The sequence below is a fragment of the Pelodiscus sinensis genome, chromosome 12, assembly GCF_049634645.1.
Source record: "Pelodiscus sinensis isolate JC-2024 chromosome 12, ASM4963464v1, whole genome shotgun sequence".
In the NCBI taxonomy this organism is placed as follows: Eukaryota; Metazoa; Chordata; order Testudines; family Trionychidae; genus Pelodiscus; species Pelodiscus sinensis.
The window spans coordinates 24500042-24520000 of NC_134722.1; the positions used below are offsets into that span (position 1 = coordinate 24500042).

Here is a 19959-nt window from a genome sequence, read left to right on the forward strand (position 1 = left end):
GGATTTATCCTGCCATGGGAGCTGTCTCCATCAATGAAACCATCTATGAGTCTCATGGATTGTGACAGCCTGGAGCTCCAAACTCAAACAGGTAACTGGGAGGCAGAGAGAGAAGAGAGCCTAGTAGTCAGCTACCATCTACTCTACTCCCCCCATTCCTTCTTCAAATATTGGTTTTGTTGTGTACAAATCCATTTTGGGGTGAAAAAGCAAATTGCATGCATAAGACCCAGGGTGATGCACCCTGTATTTTTGGGCTTGGCATGGCAAGGTCCCTTTTATGGTAAGTGAACTTTGTAAAGTCAGCCTGCCTGGCTCTCTGAACAAGCATGACAAAATTTTTAAAAGAAGTTCAATGCTGCAGTGTGATTTAACTGTACTTGTCTAAACTTCCTAAGCTTGACATATCAGCATCAGAATATGACATGTCCTCATCTGAATGATGTGTGAAGCCTGAGGCTTTTCAGGCAGGCTGTTTAACCACACTAGAACAGTTAGCCTTAAAATGCCGTTTTAATATTTTAGTTTTCAGTACCCACAGGTCCATTCAGAGAACAGCATGCAGACAATGGCTTTATGCATAGGGACAATGGCAAAGAATGCACTCCAAGCAGGGATATGATGCGGTCGCATTTTTCTAGCATCTTCTTATCTAGATAATCTAGAAGGTGACAAACTAATAGGTGGGAGAGAAAAGGGTCATTTGGACAAGTTGGTTTGACACATGCAAAGCTCATTAGCTGCATGTGCAGCGTTAGTGTGCACAACTGTTAGTGCACTAAACATGCACATGCATGGGGCACCTGTGCTTAGCTTCACACGTGCACAATTGGAGTCCCAGCTGAAAAGATCTTTAAATCTGAACTGGAAAACAATCTGCATTAATGTTCTGATGAACCAGCTGATGCAGGGAAGGGAAAAGGCTGTCCATTGCTTGAAGTGAAGCCTTTCAGAGATTAAAAGTATTGGCCTTTCTCCTCTTTTGCACTTTCACCTAGGACTTGCCATAGCTGGTCATTCCAGTAATCCATACAGGTTAGTATTTTGAAATAGAATTCTAATTCTGCACAAAATAGGAAGAACAAGTGCCCAAAGACAAATATATCTTAGTATATATATGGTCCTTCATGAAATGGTATCTCCCACAATATCTGAGTGAGTCTGTATTCATGAGATTTCCAGTACAGTTTTGTTGAGCCAAGAAAATGAGATACTTCATACAGAAAGACATTTCCGTTCTCTCGTTCCTATGCATTTTTGCTTTAAAATTGCTTTGCAAAATTCTGCTTGTCTGTAGCTCACCCTCAAAGATGGAGTATTTTTGTGTGAAACCTGAGGTTTCTCCTCCATCTCTCCCAATGTCATCAGACATCCTGGCAAAGGATTCATGGATTCCAAGGCCAGAAGAGTTGTGATAATCTTGTTTGACCTCTATAATACAGGCCTAGAACTTCCCAAAAATAACTACTAGAGCAATTTTTTAAGTAAAACATCCATTTTGATTTAAAAATTGAGGATAAATAATTGTGAAGTTTGGAGTCTGTTGGCACCTTAAAGACTACCAATTTTTTTGGGCAGGGGGCATAAGCTTTAATGGGCTGGAGCCCACTTCTTCTGATGCATGAAGTGGAAACTTCAGTTTGTTAGGTATATATACACAAGCAAAGATGGGTGTATTATGTGGAGCACCAGTACTAATGAGAGCAATTCAATCAAGGTGGATGATGTTGAATTTAATTGACCTCATTAGTACTGGTTCTCTGCATCATAATGTAACATACTCATCTTTGCTTGTGTGTATATATCTACCAAAATGCAGTTTTTACTTCATGCATCTGAAGAAAAGGTCTCCATCCCATGAAAGCTTATGCCCCCCAAAATCTGTTAGTATTTAAGGTGCCACAGGACTCCTCATTGTTGTTGTTTTTTAAAGACTAACATGGCTACCCCTCTGAAATTTGAAGTTTGGGCTAGTATATGTTCATGATGATTTTATGGCTGTTTTGAAACATCAGAAGGGAACAGAAGTTCACAAAAAGTATTTCTGCTTTTTTTAAACAAACTGTTTGATAGCATATGCACCACTTAATATAGCATATGCTAACTTCAGTGTTTTTTAAATGATTAGCAGAGTAAAGAGACATATACAATGGGAATGATCTGTCAGCAGATAAATTACTGGTGTCCTGAGGCTGCAGCAAGGTACACACTGTTCTCACTATTTTTCATCAAATGTTCTCCATTGTTGTTGCTTTTGTTTGCATTGTTTTGTTTGTTGAAAAATAAAATCTCTGATATCGCAACTACTTTAAACTGCATTTTGGCCCTCACTATCTTAGTGTAAGGTGGCTGTAAATATATGAGAAGTAAAAAAAATTAATGTGCTACATAATATAGAGCACAATAACTACAAGAGCCTGATTCTAAGAAGCTTGTATTATATTAAGCTATGGTACATCTAAATGTTTATATGGGACTGGGGGTATGTCTACACTACCCTCCTAGTTCGAACTAGCGGGGTAATGTATGCATACCGCACTTGCTAATGAAGCCCGGGATTTGAATTTCCCGGGCTTCATTAGCATAAGCGGGGAGCCGCCATTTTTAAATCCCCGCTGCTTCGAACCCCGTGTAGCGCGGCTACACGGGGCTCGAACTAGGTAGTTCGGACTAGGGTGCCTATTCCGAACTACCGTTACTCCTCGTTTCACAGGCTGCTGCAGAAATAGAGCAGGAAGCAGGAGTCCTGGAGCTCATGTAGATGGGTAAACAGAGCCCACATGTGCTTGGTCCTGCAGATCCAGGGATCCATGTGGCTCCTGGGCAAATGGCAGATCTGAAGTCATTCAATTACCTGACTTTCCCTCAGGAGAAGTAAATCCCACTTCCCCAGTGGAAGACTATAAAGAAGGCTCTGTAAGGAGAATCTTATTGAGTTCTCTGCCCCTGTTCCACAGTCCTTTCTACATGGATGGAGGCAAGTCACTGTTTTTATAGAGTTAGGGCTTTTGGTCTTGTCCAAACCCCTAGACTGATGATACTGTAATGCTAATGTTAAAACAGATATTGAGAGTAGTTATTGCTACAGTAATAGAAAAGCCACATCTCACTATGTAAAGTGACTACATCACGTGAGCTAATAGATGTGAACATAGAAACTTCATGCAAATGGGCTACACTTGGGCAGTGTACTACTCCACCAAAGCTGGTATTGCTTTCATTAACATTTGCATTAATTGTTCCATGGCTGTACAGGAATCTATACAGTCGTCATTTGTCAAGGGTTTACTTTGCTCTGTGGTTTCATTTCTCTAAGTTTCATTAGGAAAAATTCAGACAGCAATGCTCAAACCTCCTTCCCAGACTGGATAAGTTCCACTTCTGATGGTGGGTTTGCAGACTCTGAGACATTTTGCAGGTGGGCCTCAGAAATCTTAGGCATAACTCTTCATATGCAGCTGTTATTCTGAGTTACTGCTGTATGGACAGCTTTCCTGAGAGACATAATCTAAACAGTTTCCCTTAAACCAGTCATTCTATCTAAAAGATTGTAAAAACATCCAGGACAGCTCTAGATAGATTATTTTAGGTAGAGTAGGTAAACTTAGTTGTTTTTAACTTAAACATGGGACATATTTCTTCACAGTTTTGATAACCTTTATGCGCATAGCAGTTAACAGCTGAAAACCATTTTCCCCTTAAAGTGTCATCAAAATACAAAACCCTACATCAGTAGGACAAAGGCTTTAGGGACCAAGACTTCTTGTTACTCTCTGCATGAAGCTGACCTTGTCTGAATTCTATAATGAAACTTTTCTACATCCTCCAGCCTTGGGCCTCTCCTGAGCAGATGCTGCCAATCACAAACAATTGCGCCAAACAGTATACTAGCTTTGTTATGGAGACAAATGTCCACCTCGGACAAAAATGAGATCATCAACTCTAACCCTAACAGGATTTAAAATTTGTTTCCTTTCTGAAGGAAAGGCAAGTACATAAGCCTACAGGGTGCTTTTGTTGTCACAGAAGCCACTGGTGGATTTGGTAGTATTTTGTACACTGCCAGAAATAAAAGAAATGAGGATGTTTTATGGGTCCTTCAGAGTGTTGCAGACTGCAGTGGATTCTATACACTTTGGGCCAAGTTCTGTGAACAGTACTTAGGTAAACTCCTGTAGACTTTGATGGAAGTTTTGCCTGGTTGAAATCCTCAAGATTTGGCCCTATAGCTTTGCTTGTTCGTTATTTGGGCTTAATATATAATTTCTGAAAATGTTTTGCCTGGATGGTGTTAGTTCTCTTCTAATGAAAGAGTATGAGGCCTTTCACAATTTTAAAGTACATGTTTAACTCTCACTCACAGCTCTAGTAACTGTTGCAGGAGTGGGCAAGATATGGCCTGCCAAGCCATTGGATCCGGCCTGAAGCCTGCTGTGCCAGGACCTAGAGTCTGTTCAAAACAGCTGGTGGCTCCCCTCCGCCAGGGGCACGTGGCACCTTGAGGGAGCCACCAGCCATTTTGAACAGCAAGATGCACCCCTGGCCGAGGCAAGCAGACGTGGGGCAAGACACTTTGTGTGCTCCCCCACCCCCAGGCCCTGATTAGCCTTGGGGAAAGGGAACGTGCAAAGTCTCCTCCTCCCCCCACTCCTATCAGGGGCATGTTGGCCATAGAGGGAGCTGCTAGCTGATCAAAATGGCTGTCGGTTCCTTCTAGGTGCTGCACCCTTGCCACACCATGGTGGGGGGTGCAAGAGTTCATGCACTCCCCTACTCTAGGCCCTGCTCCTTGCTGCGATAATCAGCCTATGAGTGGGGGAGCATGCAAAGTCTCTCATCCTCCAGGGACATGCAGTACTGACTGGCTCATGGAGGGAATCTCCTTGAGCAGTCTGGAGCTATTGCAGGAGGAAGTGTGCCTCAAGGACCCTGCTGGGCTGCTGGCCGGAAGCCGCCTAAGGTAAGTGACTTCCACGCAGTCTCTGACTCCAGCATCCCAGCCTCTCCCACTTCCCAACTCCTTGTCCCAGGTCACCACCCTTCCTGTCCTAGGTCACCATCCAAATCCTCTGCTCACAATTCCCCTGGTCACAATTCCCTCCTAGATCCTGCACTCCCTGCTATACCCTCCCCAACATCAAATTCACCCCTGAACCCTCAATCCCTCCCAGGCCCTGCACCCCAATCCCCTGCCCCAGATCACGACCCACTACTTCACCCAAACTTCCTCTCAGGGCCCGTCTACTTTGCACACTTGTTTCAGAATAAGCTATTTTGGAGGAAATACTCTGAAATGGCTTATTTTGAAATAGCGTGTCTACACAGAAAATGCCCATCGAAACAGCAATGAGCTATTTTGAAATAAAATGTCCATACTCATTGGTTGCTGAACTGCATTTAAACCACCCAGAAGCAGGGCATCAGGACAACACTCTCTTTCTGCTGCCTGAAGCTGCCTGAGGCTCCAGCGTCCCAGGCTCTTCTCTTTTGCCTACCTCGTTGAGGGAATTTGCCCTTGTGGAGAGCCATGGAGCCAGACGAGCCTCCAAACAGGTGATGGCTCTTATATGTCTTAGTGCACCTCCTGCTGCAGTTGCTGCATGTTGCTTTCCTGGCCCTGCAGGAACAGGACCCTCAGCTCTTTGTGGCACAATTCCTCACTTCTCTCCGGTTGCTGCTCATGCAGCTTGACCCCTCCCATCCTCCCTTGCACACTGTGCACTGCCACTTCTGGGGACTGATGTTTTTGTCTCCTTCTCCTTTTGAGAGCCATCCACACTGTCCTGCTGTGCAGAGTAATCAACATGGGTGACTTGGACCTGCAGGACCATCTAAAAGTACTCCTTCCGGTTACTGTATTCAGATGCCTGGTGGTCGAGGGCCCAGATGGGGATGTGGGTCCTGTCAGAAGCCCCCTGCAGTTGGAGAAGCCCATGGCGGCAAAGCCCATAAATGTATGCATTCCTGCATCTGGTATGGAGATCCCGCTGGTTCTCCTCCTCACCCCAGATCTCCATGTCAGACCGGGATTGTGTCCTCCTCTTTTGGCCCCAGGCAGAGTGCTGGCAGCTGCCAGAGGCAGTGCTGGCAATTATGGGGGGCTCAGCTGGAGCAGTGGGCTTGTCCATACCAGCAGGGAAGGCTGTGCAGCTTCATTTGCAATTTCTATCTGTCTAATTTATATCCCTCTTTCGAAAGAGGGATGTAGTTTAGACATGCCTTTACACTCTGAAACCAATGTGTCAAAACAAGGGTCAAATTCCACTTCTGGATGTGGGATGGGACATGCTCACTGAATTCAACAGAGGCCTTTGTCACCTATTGTGGGAAAGGATTCTGGTTGATTTTTTTTTTAAAGACTAGGGACACCCTAGCTGCCTGATATGTAAGTAACTATTACAGAAAGGGGTTTAGAATGGAAATATTGGCAAATACATAACCATACACTGGTGCTACCAGGGCTAGTTAGAACTTTCTCATCTGGACTACAGGTGCCTTTTGAAAGCCAGGGTAAAGACATTTCATATACTTTCTTTCTTTTAAAATATTTGAAGTGTTTTTGAGAGTGGAAGGCTAATGGCATTGACTAAGAATGTGTATAAGGCAGACAGCTAATGTCTCCATAGAACTTTCCCGAGTAACATGGTGCAGATGTGTAATATTGATGGTGTCCCAACAGAAACTGTAAGCGTGTTGGTATTTTTTTTTCAAATAATTAGAATTTTTTTTATTTTTGATCTTTTATACCTAAGTTCCTCTTCTAAAGAATTTTTGCTGTGCAAAACTAGTTGGATTTCTCTATTTAAGGGTTTCAGGGTAATTAAAGTGACTGCTGAAAAAGACATCATTCTTCTCTTAATAAGGCAATTTACATATTCAATAACTTTAGATTCACTTGCTGAAAGACAGTTTGAAAGTTTATTTGTGTGTTCTTTCACTCAGATGTTTTCAGGTTTTCTTGTCATGTTTCCATTAACACGGTGATAAATGAAATCAAAATATAAGGTGATGAGTTTCCTTGTCTATAGTTATTTTTGTTGGTTAGCAAAACAGGATACATTAAGGCCTAAAGTTACCACCAGTTAGGTCCAGGGGAATTTTGCCATTGACTTCCATTGGAGTAGATGCTGTCCCCAATAATTACATTAACAAATAGTTTTGGAGTGAGATGGGAAGGTAGTGTTTTCAGGGAGAATCAAGACAGAGTCATTAGACAGCTCTTCAGATCACATACTCCTTTATAGGTGTGACAGTACAAATGCAGAGGACAAGCGGTGAGATTTTTAAATACTTGTTATCAAAGCTCCTGTTTCTAATCACATCTTCAATTTTGAAATACATACCTTGATTTGATGTCTGGAGGGACATTTACCAAGGAGAAAGTATTTCATTTACTCTAATTTCTACAGCAAGACTCTTAGTGGTAGGCAAGTGTATACAGTAGAACCCCATTAACTGAGAGACTGGAGTGATCTATTTGTCTTGGTTGTGCATTTCTGGTCAGAGCTATTTGTGCTAAATAACTTAATTCATGAATTTTAGTTCTTTTTTTGGTGTGCACATGATCCACAAATAGAGTTTGATCTTTATAGATCTGTTTGTTATTCAAAATCAATTGATAAAAGTTTAATGTTAAGAATTTCAGCCCATGCAGTATGAACTGTTGGTTTATGAATTAGGAACTACAATTATTTGCTATTGGTAACTTGCACTTTGATAGATCTTCGAAGTCATATAATATTGTCTCTGCATCTCTGAAGGGCTTGAGTAAGGTTTTTGAACATTCCAATGGATTTGAACATTCAAACTAAAAGATATTTCCATGAGTATGTGTAACTCTTCCAGCATGCAAACCCATGTTAATTATTTTAATTATTCAGGGTGAAATTCACATCTATGTAGAGGACCACAACAAGGCCAATGGACCATTTAAGTTCAATTTTGATTTCAATGAAATTTAAATGGAGTAAAAATATTGGCCCTGTATCTTGTGAACCTATATCCTATTAAATGGAGGAATTTATAATTCATGTGAAATTTCCTGTAGTGAACAAATTAGAGGGAAAATAATATATTAATTAGTGTTTACAGAAAGTGTGTAAAAGAGTTTGTACATTTTGTCAAAGTGAATGGGAATGGGAATGAACAAATGAACTATTTTAAGGTTCCTAACAATGAAATAAAAGACTAAAAATAATTTTTATTGAATTATATTTTAAAATCTCTATATTTTTCTTATTTGGCAACTTCTTTATTGAAGGAACAAAGATGAGAATTTCATATCCATCTAACACCTAGTTAAACACCACTTAACCCCTTGGTACTGGCCAAATGCATCCCTATTAAGCAGAATTTTTGTTACTACCATCCCAATTAAGCAGCGTACACTGCTATTCACTAACATTAGGCTAAATTACTTTCTTGGGAGGTGCCTTAATAAAGCAGCCATCCCAATTAAGCCCATCCTCATTAAATGGTACAATATTACTGTTTTATTGTAATTGAAGAAAGGCTCATAGTCCCACTTCACACAGTTTAGCTACAGAAATATTAATAAACAACAGTCCCAACTAATATATTACTGCTGACTCAGTATCTAACAAGAATGACCCATAAAACTGTTGTACTTGTATATAATCAGAGGCATCCTGCTTTACTTTTGTGAGCTACTGGAATACAGTGGAATTTTGTCTTGTTGTGATGTCCTTGTTCTTCTCTGTTGACATCATCACATTTTGGCTGTACAAAAAAAAGTGTTGAAAAAACATTGACATTGCTGACTTAGGCTCCTTGGAGCTTTTTGGAGGTGATGACTATGATAAGCTGGAATCATTTGAGCTTGTGGCATTTGTTGTTTTCCAAATGCAGTTCCATTGCTCTGCTAATTTTTAGATTTAGCTCTGGTTGTTTTCTAATACAATCCTGAAAGGGTGAATTTGGACAATCTCATCTTGGCCATTTTGAGCACATATGCTAGAACTAAGTCTTTTTGGCTCAGCTGTAGCTTGAATCTAATGAAAATGACAGATAATGTAGAGCGCTGTGTGCCTGCCAAAAAAGAGGATATTTCCCATGAGATAGCACCTGGTGATGCAGAAATAGACACTATAGATTTGTGATTGGCTGGTACTTACCAGTATTCATATCTAGTCAGTATTATCAACCACACAAGATCACATCTTGGATAATAACAGCAACAATGGCATGCATAAAAAATTACTGCAGCAAAAAAGAGAAAAAAATAGATCAATTATGTCAATTATATGGTAGCACTTTTTTCCCCTCACAGTTTCAACACTGAGAAAAGGTGGCATCTATATCTGATCTAATTATTCACATGCTTATTCGTTTTTTCTTTCACTTTTCTCTTTTTTACACACACATAAAAGATCTTCCTTTTTAAAATACACTGTAGAATCAAACATGCATACATTCTGTGTGTGACTTACATTTTAGCAGCTGAAGAGTTGGCTACTTGAAATCAAAGCATAAAAAGAAAATCTTGTGTTGGCTTTCTTTAAAGGGATATATATATATATATACTGAGATGACCTTACCTGAGAGCAAAAATGCCATCAGCCCCGAAAAATGTCATAAATTAAGCAGCTATTTAAACCCTAGTTCTAGTAAAAGGTCCAAATTTCCAAGGTGCTCCTAATAGGTCTCTGTTCAGTGATAATGGAGCTTTCCGGTGAGGGAATGCAGTTATGAAACACTACAAACACAATGCCAAAGAAAATTGCACCCTTTATTTAAAAATTTGAAAAGATTTGGGTAACTTCTTGCTAGGTTGAATTTATTTTACTTAGGGTGAGAAAATGAACAAGGTGATTTTGAAAAAGAAATACAAAATCACTCAGCAGATCTGTAAAGTTTTTACCGAATCATTTCAATTAGATTCAGGCAGCAGCAGATGTTAACTCATTTTGGCACGCCTAAGCTTTGAGAGTCTTAGGCTGATTTTTTTTTAAAGAAACTTGATGAATTTCACATTTAGAATTTTGCATGTGGTTGTGTAAAACAGATTGAATGGGGCCTTCATTTGCTGATTAATGGGTCAAGCCTCTGTTTTGATACCACAAGGGATTTTTAATGTGAGCAAGTGATAATAGGATCACAGAAACAATGAGCTGGGGCGTAGTGCTGCTGTTGAACTCAGTGGTATTTCTTTGGAGTTGCTGGATATTTTCTCACTGTAGACCAGCTACATTGTCAGAATTCACATTGCCATTCACGAGACATCCTTCATATATTTTAATGCAAGGTAAAACATTAACTATTCCCAGTAGACCTAGTGGGCAGTTGAGCTAAAGTAATAATCTGGGAGGTTATTTCTTTTAAGATAAAGCAGAATCAAATGAAACATGTACACACTAGGTGTTTAAAAACATGTTTGTACTTTAAAATTCCTGCATTTATCTACAGGGAGATTGTGGCACTTTGTAAGATTTAAGATTTTTCTCTCAAGTTGTTTTTCTTTCCATCCAAAACAGTTGAATGATAACTAATGTCTCTGGATTCTATCTTCTTCCTTCCTTCCAACTTCATCTGCCATCATAAGAAGGGCACTATTTGTTTTGCATTGAGCAACTAAAGAGATGCCTCCATGATGACACTGTCTGCCTTTGTACTGGAAGGGAATTTCTGCTGGCTCATAACATTTTCTGAAAGAGCTGTCTCTTTAAGGAGTTATCTCATATTTTCAGAAATTGACTGTGAAAATTCTAAGTAATGGTGTGACATGATCACACTCACTTTCCGTAGTTAATCCTTCACTAGGGGTCAGACGCTTTCCTTGCTCAATGACTCATTTGATTGTCATCTACCTTGCACAAAAAACTACGAAGCCCCAAGCACTGTCTGGTAAGGATGACAGGCAGTCACAGTGCTGAGCTCTGTGCAGGAATAACTGAGTTAGAAAAAAGCTGCTGGCACTGTAATAAAGCGTTTAATGGACAGACAGCCTCTTTTACCTTCCTTGGGGTAACACTAAATCCCTTTTTATTGTAGTTTGCACAGATGTTAGTGAGTTATCCATTTCTCTAATCATACTAGAAGTTGGCACATCCATCTTAAGTAAGAAGACCAGCCCACTCTGTTTTAGAGAGTCCTTTTTCTAATAAACTTGTGTCAGTTTCAGGTCAGTTTTACCAATACAAATAAAATTCAAACAAATAAAAAGTATATTGTCTCATGATGAGATGTATGTAATCATGCCCTTTAGGTCAGTTTAAATTTACAGAGGGAGTTACACTCTGTATAACCTGGGCTGCAATCTGGATTCTCCTCTCATTTCAACCTCACCTTTTCGCCTCCTGCCCTCTGAATAACAAAACAAAATATCTCCAATATTTAGACAACATTCTGCAGTTAGAGGGTGTTCGGTGGTGTTCTCACTGCTGGAGCTGAACATTTTACTTTACAATTTTTTTGTATAGAAATGCATTATTTTGTTCTGTGAACAGTCTCTCCCCTCCTCCCATCTATAAATCTTCATGAATGAATCCACTTATTTTGTTTACTTCCTCTCCAAAGGAAAGAGAACTGTCTCATATACAGAATATGCATATTTGTTGTATTCTTTTGCTGGAGTTAAAGTAATTGTATCCTGTTTTCCAAGACTTTATTTATTTTAAATATTTACTCCTAAACACAAAATATTTATTAATGAAATACAAAAAAAGCATTTTGGTAAAAAAATAACAACCAAATTGTACACAACGAGGTGCTACATGCTTTAACTTTCTAGCATGCTTGCAAAGGTCAGCTAAAGTTCAGGGAAGGATAAATGATTGCTACTTTGAGGGGGTCTGTGGTAAGCCTTGTTCTTTTTTGCACTGAGTTGATGGGTTCACAGCAGTGGCTGAATTTTGATAGATTGGCAGACACTGAAAGGAAATGCTAAATCTGCCACAGGGACTCTAACTTCTTTTTCTAGGGGCAAAGGGTAAGAGACAAGGGGTACTGTTGAAGGGCAGGACATCAGATGACCTGATCAACAATGCTACTAGTGATGTTTGTTTGGAGCACTGCCTTGTTGTACCTGGCTTCTTAACAAAAGACCTTACCAGCAGGGTGGGCTATCAAAATAAACATTAAAGGTTCAGGGGTTGATGCAAGTCCTTTGTGTATGTAAATTTACAGCTCTCTGGGCTCTCACTGTAAATGAGAAGGCCTGTCTCTATTTTGTTTCCTGGTAAAATACTTTTAATAAATAAATCAAAGACTTGGAACATTAACTATATCTCACCAAAATGGAAAGAGAAAGATCACACAGTTGTTTTTTTAAATGGTGCCACCAGACATAACTTTTAAAAAAGAAAAGAGCTATGATTTTCTGAATATCCAAACTGAGTTTTATTGGCAGCCTTGAAAAACAAACACACATATACAAACAAACAAAACATTCAACTTCCCAAGTTGTCTTTTGAATTTTACACAATGCTAACACGTTAAGTAGAAAACTTCAGGCTATTATACATGTCTTTACAGACATAAAGCCATGAATCAAGCAGAAGGTCACGTTTCAGAAAGTTTAGTTGTGCCATTGTGCATGCAAAATGTATGCACAATTAGACATCCAATTAGCACCTGCAGTTGGAAAGGTTTCATCCACAGACTGGGTAACTGCACACATGGTTAATTAGGTGCATTTGCCTGTTCTAGTAGCCAGATTGTGTGCACAGTTGTGGTAATTGTATATGTCTACATTATTTTTCTTTTCAATCTGGCCCCTAATGTTTTGATTTAAGTTCCTTTGTCTTGTGATCATTTAAAAACTAATCTATGATTCCAGGTATCATGCTAAAATGTAAGTAAGAAGTGTTGGCAGGGAATATGAATCCATTTGAAACTAGGCAGTTTTCAGGGTTTTTTTTACAAACTCAAAACTTACATCAGTGGTTACTCAGATTTGCAATTCATATGGCAAGCACTGATCTCATGTTCAATGAATATAGGTTGATGTATAACATTGCACAGCAACTGGACAACATTCAGCCAGTCTCTAAAAAAGACTGGATGAAGGAGATACTTGGTGATTTGACAGATTTTGTAGTTTGGTGTGAAGTCAAAATTCAGAATGGAATTTGGCGGGAGGGTGAGCTTACTGAACATCCAATCTTGCCCAGCTGTGTTACTGAAACTTTGCAACTATAACACTGATTGCCACTGTCAAACCCACTGGTTTCAGCTAACATTGTAAAGGTTATTTATCTTCCTACAACACTCCAAAGCCATGTCTACATTACATGGAAGATCGAAGCTGCCACAGTTGATCTTCCGGGATTAGATTTAGCAGGCCTAGTGATGGTCTGCTAATTCAAAATGGGAGGATGCCCTGTTGGCACTAGTAGTCCTACTCTTCATGAAGAGTAAGGGAATCTGATGGGTACGTGTGCTCCCGTCAACCTCCTGCTGTGTGAAAGGCGCAAAAATGTGATTTAAGATGTGTCGACTCCAGCTACCTATGTAGCTGGAGTTGCGTATCTTAAATTGACTTTCCCCATTAGTGTAGACATGGCCCAAGAGGAATAGGAAATGCTTTTCATTTTGTTTCTTGCTCATAAGGAAGGGACACACTAGATTCAAACACTGCATAACTTTTTATTTATTTAACTTTGATTTCATTTTGGAAATTACACAGCTAACATCACTTTTTTTCCCTGAAAAGGAGCAGAACGCAGAGCTTTGCTGCTCACAAAACAGATCCAAGAGAGATTTCTTAAGAATGTCTGGTTCCAGGAGCACAAATGAGGACCCAATCAGGTGAGTCCCGTTTACTAGAATAATTGAGAATTAGAGAAGGACAAGAAAGTGAGTCAGAAAGTGCTCTACCTGAAGAAAAGACAAATGACTCACCTAGTTTGGATATAGATCACTTTCCCCTATTTCTCTGTATAAGCGGGAAAGACACATTTGAGTGGAAGTGAGATATAAATAAAGCAGGAAACAAAACTACCAAGCTCACCCTCATATCTTTACATGTCGCATATCTGCTCTGAACTGAAGCTTGTGAATGTGATGAATTTTGGGTGGGAATTATTAATACATTAATTGGGGGGAATTTCAAAGGTTATTCTAATCTCATATATATTGGTTTATTTTAATTGAAATTTGAGAAATGAAGTTAGATTTCAATTGAACATAAATTTATACAGTCAGCTCAGTTGCTGCAGTCACCAGATCTGTCTAGTTTTTGTCTGATCTTTCACTAAGATAGCTTGAGATCCCTTATCTCAAAGTTTTATATTTTGAACCAGATAATTTATCCAGATTACTATATTCTATTGAATGATATTGTGCACAGTACAGCAGCTCTGTCATATGCAAGGTAGTTGGCAGCTATAAATCATATATTATTTCAGATTTAACCTCAGTGATCAAAAATATGATTAATAAACCATGAGTGAAATCCTGCATCCTTTGAAATCAATAGGAGTTTTGGCATTAATTTCAGTGAAGCCAAGATTTTATGCTGTGTAAATATTTTTCAATGCTGTATCTTACATGGTGGGTTTGTTGGTTACTTGGATGCTTCTGCATGCTCACATATGACCAGTGGCCAAGAATGTTTTTTTTTTCCATCTGTACTTGACTCAGGAAGGAGAAGACCTTTTTTTTTTTATTATGCATCTCAACACATTCATTTGTGCCTTGGTTTCCTTGGGACTATGTTACTACAATGTGCTCAATATGGGGCTACAAAACTCAGAAACTTCAGCTGGTGCAGAATGTGTCTCATTCGCTCACTAGAATCACTCTCGTTCCCCTCCAAGATCTTATCAATAGTAGCACACCCTATCATTCCCCATTTGCTTCATTTTCCCATTTGCTGGGATAGCTTCACAATTTTCTACTCTGTGAGTGGTGCAATAAACCTGGAGCTTGATAATGCTTGATAATGTCAAGCTTCTTCATTCAAGCCAGCTCATTTATTGAACTAACAGTCCAATTTTATCAGAAACCATTAGGCTTAACTCACCAAACAGTGCACAGTGTCTCAGAATAATAATTTTAAATACATTCATGAATGACTAAACTTTAGCATTGTTAAAATCATGAATAATTTTTCAAAGTAAAGACACTAATAATATGGTTTTAGAACATCATTTCCATGGGTGCTACCTACCAATAATGGTACTTCTGTAAGCAAAGAGCCAAAGGTCGATGCATTTTTCCTTGTTTCCAGTGTGTTGGTGGATAAATATATCCTAAGGTAATCAAATCTTCTGCCTATTCATTCTGAAATACCTTGAGTATTTGTGCAATACAAGAAGAGTCAATATTATTTCAATCAGGAGGGAGAAACAGATTTAAATTGAGTGACTCTGATCAGCTTGACAAAAAGAAAAAAATTGTGTTTGATAGTAGAACAAATACACTAGCCCGATTTTCATTGTGATATAAGCATATAGAGAGATAAAAAGGAATAATGTATTACGTTTTAGCCATTTGAGCTAACTAGAAACCAAGACGATATAATCAACTTTCACCACTTCTTTGTGGTCAATCACTATTTTCTGGTTCTTCATGATGGCACCATTAAGAACTTGCTAGTTCAAATTCAGAGCTGATGCCAATTATGGTGTAAGTTACACACTGGTAAGTCAGCATAGGTGGCTTTCATTCAGTCTCAGGTTTCTGTCAGCTTTCCCTGGAGGAACTTGAAATGTAGGCCCCTCAGGAGTACAAAGTCCCTTCCAGATGGGAAAGCTTGTAGCGGCACAAGGTGTTCACTACCACATGACTGCCAAGAGATTGATTGTCAGTCACAGTTCCTCAAAAACAGATCTTACAGGCCTGATGGGGACTTGATGAGAGCACCTGGGAAGAGTGTAGATTCACTGACTAGCACACTCTATGCAGGAAGTTCCCAGATAGACCCCAGATTACATTTTAATTGGTGCCCTCTGCACTGGACCTCTGTAAGCTTCACAGTCCCCCAGCTCTCTGGGGTGAATCTCCTTGGTGTACAGCTTGCCTGGGGTAGCTAACTACATGGCTCTGTAGTTGCAAGGGTGAATCAAGTCTAATGAACATACACCGGTACCATTTTCTTGCTGAAAGGTGGGCTTTAATAATTTTAGTAGGTTAAGAATCCCCATGAAGGTGTTGATAAAGAGCAGGTAGTGCTTTATTTTATAACTTCCTATATTTTTTGCTAGTTATTTCTCCTTAAACAATTCTAGCCTTTCACCTCTTTGTCATGTAGGTTACACCGATACACATTTGCTGGACCAGATAGTACCCTATTCCACTTCCTTGATGTGGCTTGGTCCCAACCCTAGAGGAATTCACTAGAGAGAATGCCCATTTGCCCTCTTTTGCAGACTATGCCCGGGGAAGGCACCTTTATTTTCTGCAGATAGTTCTGTAGGTGACTGTTTGCCGTGTGTCATTGCAACACTTTCCTGAAGGGTTTTTCACTCCAAGGGCATGTCTTGGAAACTAGGAAATTATTTCAAAATAACTAAATTTGAAATCATAACTTTCAAAATAACAAAATCAACATAGTCTGTGGCAGGTTCTGTTATTGTGGATGCTCTACCTCAATTTAGAGCCTCTAGGAAGCACTGGGGAGTATTTACTTCAAATTACTCGGGGGAGTAGTTATTTTGAAATAGCAGCAGTGGAGCATCTACACTAATGCTATTTTGAAATAACTATTTTGAAATAATCATAGAATCATAAAATACTAGGACTGGAAGGGACCTCGAGGTCATCGAGTCTAGTACTGTCTAGACCATCCCTGATAGACACTAATCTAACCTACTCTTAAATATCTCCAGAGATGGAGATTCCACAACCTCCCTGGGCAATTTATTCCAGTGTTTAACCACCTTGACCATTAGGAACTTTTTCCTAATGTCCAACCTAAACCTCCCTTGCTGCAATTTAAGCCCATTGCTTCTTGTTCTATCCTCAGAGGCCAAGTGTTATTCCCTGAGGAAAGCAGGAGTACAGATTTTGAAATAACCAGCCTGTTATTTCGAAATAACAGGCTTGGTAGTGTGGACACGTCGCTTATTATTTCAAAATAAGGGGAGTTATTTCAAAAAATCACCCTAGTGTAGACCAGGGCCAAGAGGCTCGTTGTTAGGTTCTTTGTAGATGGTCTGGATCAGACCATTTACCACAGTATGTTTTATTCCTCTACTTAAGTAACCAATGAACTTGTCTATCTAATGTACCTTTTAAAACATCCCACCCCTAGATTAAGAAGGTCAAAGTCCAAGAGATGGTTTGTGAGAGGGAGAGTAGATCAGTTGAAGCCTAACTCATAGAAGATTAGAATTTCAAGAGACCTCAGGATGTCATCTAATCCAACCCCTGCTCAAAGCAGGAGTAACCCCAACTAAATAATTCCAGCCAGGGCTTTGTCAAACCTGGTGTTAGAAACTTCCAAGGATGAAGATTCTGTCACCTCCCTGGATAACCCATTCTAGTGCTTCAGCATTCTCCTAGTGAAATAGATTTTGCTAATGTCCAAACTCCCACACTGCAACTTGAGACAACTGCTTTTTGTTTTGTCAACTGCCATCAGTGAAAGCAGCCCTGGTTCCATCCTCTTTGGAACCACCTTTAATTAGTTGAAGGCTGCTATCAAATTACCTCCCATCCCTCATTCTTCTCTTCTGCAGATTAAATAAACCCAGTTCCCTCAGCTTCTCCTCATCAAGCTTCCACTTCATGTAAGTTTCCTTTTTTTTTTGACGCTCACCAAAGATTTCTCTGTTAAGCCAGACTGGATGCCTGCCAAATTTTTTATTCTTTCTGCACATTGGGGTGGTTTGTTCCTGTGCCTTCAACCATGCTTCTTTAGAATACAGCCAGCTCTCCTTGACTCCTTTTCCTCTCATATTAGCCTCTCAATTTCTCTGAGGGAGTCTAAGCCTGCTTTTCTGAATTCCAGAATCCATATACTGCTACTTTCCTTTCTTCCTTTTGTCCAAATCCTGAATTCAACCCAGGTTGCCACCTCCTTCTACTTCCTCTTCCAATTCTTCCTTCTTTGTGAGCATCAGTTCAAAAGGAACATGACCCCTACTTGGTTCTTCTGGCATTTGCACCAAGAAGTTGTTCTCAACACTCTCCAAAATCTTCCTGGATTGTCTGTGCAGTTCTGTATTGCTCTCCCAGCAGCTGTCTGGGTGAATGAAGTCCCCCATGAGAACCAGGGCCTGTGATCTGGAAACCTCTGTTAGTTGTCGGAAGAAAGACTTGTCTATCTCATCCTTCTTATTTGGTGGTCCATAGTAGATGCCCACTATGACATCCCCTTTGTTGCTTGGTCTCATCTGTAATCTTAACCCAAAGACTCTCAACAAGCTCTGAGCAATCATACTGTTCTTTTACATACAGTGCAACTCCTCCACCTTCCTGAACACATGGGTTGTGATATCTCATTAACAGAAACATTATGACATATGTCTTTTTTAATTATTAATTTTTACAGGGTGGCCATCTTTACATGACAGCAGAGAGACACCCACTTTTAATTAACTGTGAATTCATTCTTTTAAAATGTGGTCCTAACAGAAATGTAAGAAGCTTTATTGCAAAATGATATAAGAAGTAGACCATTAGAATTCTTTCTAGTAGAACTACTGAAGTATACTTTTGTCACTTTATTGCTACGTATTTTCAGCCACAATACTGGAGAAAACACTAATTCAGGATCAAAAAGTGCACTAGAAGTATCTATGATATAATATTACTGAATTCTAATTCTTTGCATGGCATTTTTGGAACATTTTTAATAATAGCTAAGGCTCACTTACATGTTCCTGATCCAGGAACCTGTGTATTTGCTGAGTAGCAAGACTTGTCCATTGTGGTGAGACCATAATGCACAAAGTACAGTATTATAACAAAAAAGACCTGGCACTGTCTAATGCAGGTTAGCTACTGTGTAATAGGTATTTCACTTTAATTGTTGTGATATTCAAATGCATTAGGATGAAAATTTCCTTGGACCTTCACAAACCTTGATTCAAACCAACATCCCCTTCTATTGTTTTATTACAAATGCTACACAAGAGTTTCTTCTTTAGGAGTCTCTTGACTGTGTGCAGTCTAGATTTGGACCAAGATTCTGATACTCTGGAATCATTCAAATGAATGTCTATTCAAAGTAGATTTCTAGCATTGTTTTCTGGATCATGATAAATTATATATATATATATATATATATATATTTCATTTCACTTTCTTCCAGTATTTCTTGTAATTCAGCAAGGACCTCTGTGAGGAATTTGGAACTAGTTGATGGATAATCCTGAGACATGCTGTTTGAGGATATGATAATTATAACCTCAGTTCTATACACATTTTTAGCACAAGGGGCCCACCATTAGCTATCTCTAGTATATTCTGTTCTCCACCCAAACTGTAATAAGAATAGGCTGACGAATTCTTTCTTTGCATTACTGCCAACAGAGAAACTTCTGTAGCAAACTGGCTTCTTGTATCTACAAAACCAGCATAGCAAGATACTGTAGATGGTAATTGTATGCACTGTTCAAAATATTTTAAATGAACTTGTTCCTACAAAGAAATAAGTTATGAAGTTAACTTTTACATGTGTGTGAATAATTAAACTATTGTCACTACTCTAAATTATCATCCTTTGTTAACTTACATCATTAAATCTTGCCTCTTTGCTAAAGAATAATGAAAAATACACTTAATTAACAGTTATTGCAAGCTCCAGGCCATTGATAACACAGTTCTCAGACTGAATTTCACAAGTGTTTTTTGTACTTGACTTGAAATTACTTGCTTTGTACCAGACCCCTGCTTGGTGATCCGGGCATAACAAATTTTGTATCAGGAGAACAAAGTCCCTTAGTAAATTAAGTCACTATTGGTTAAAATGAGATGTCTATAAGCAAACAACACCAGTGGATTTTTTTTTCCTAACGCAGAGGGTGGAGTTATGGTATGAACCTGCTCTTT

The 19959-nt window shown here is 39.3% G+C and overlaps 2 long non-coding RNA genes across 2 annotated transcripts in view; one reads left to right on the forward strand and one right to left on the reverse strand.

Annotated features, from left to right (window-relative positions):
• The window catches only part of LOC142831152 (uncharacterized), an 86129-nt gene that overhangs the window by 56130 nt on the left and 10040 nt on the right, over positions 1 to 19959 (forward strand). Inside the window, exon 4 of the long non-coding RNA XR_012906818.1 lies at positions 13673 to 13767. This is a non-coding gene — a long non-coding RNA (uncharacterized LOC142831152). The remainder of the gene's footprint in view (positions 1 to 13672; positions 13768 to 19959) is intronic.
• The window catches only part of LOC112545489 (uncharacterized), a 32311-nt gene continuing 20847 nt past the window's right edge, over positions 8496 to 19959 (reverse strand). The window contains exons 3-4 of the long non-coding RNA XR_003088962.2: positions 9135 to 9219; positions 8496 to 9048 (exon numbers count right to left, since the gene is read on the reverse strand). This is a non-coding gene — a long non-coding RNA (uncharacterized LOC112545489). The remainder of the gene's footprint in view (positions 9049 to 9134; positions 9220 to 19959) is intronic.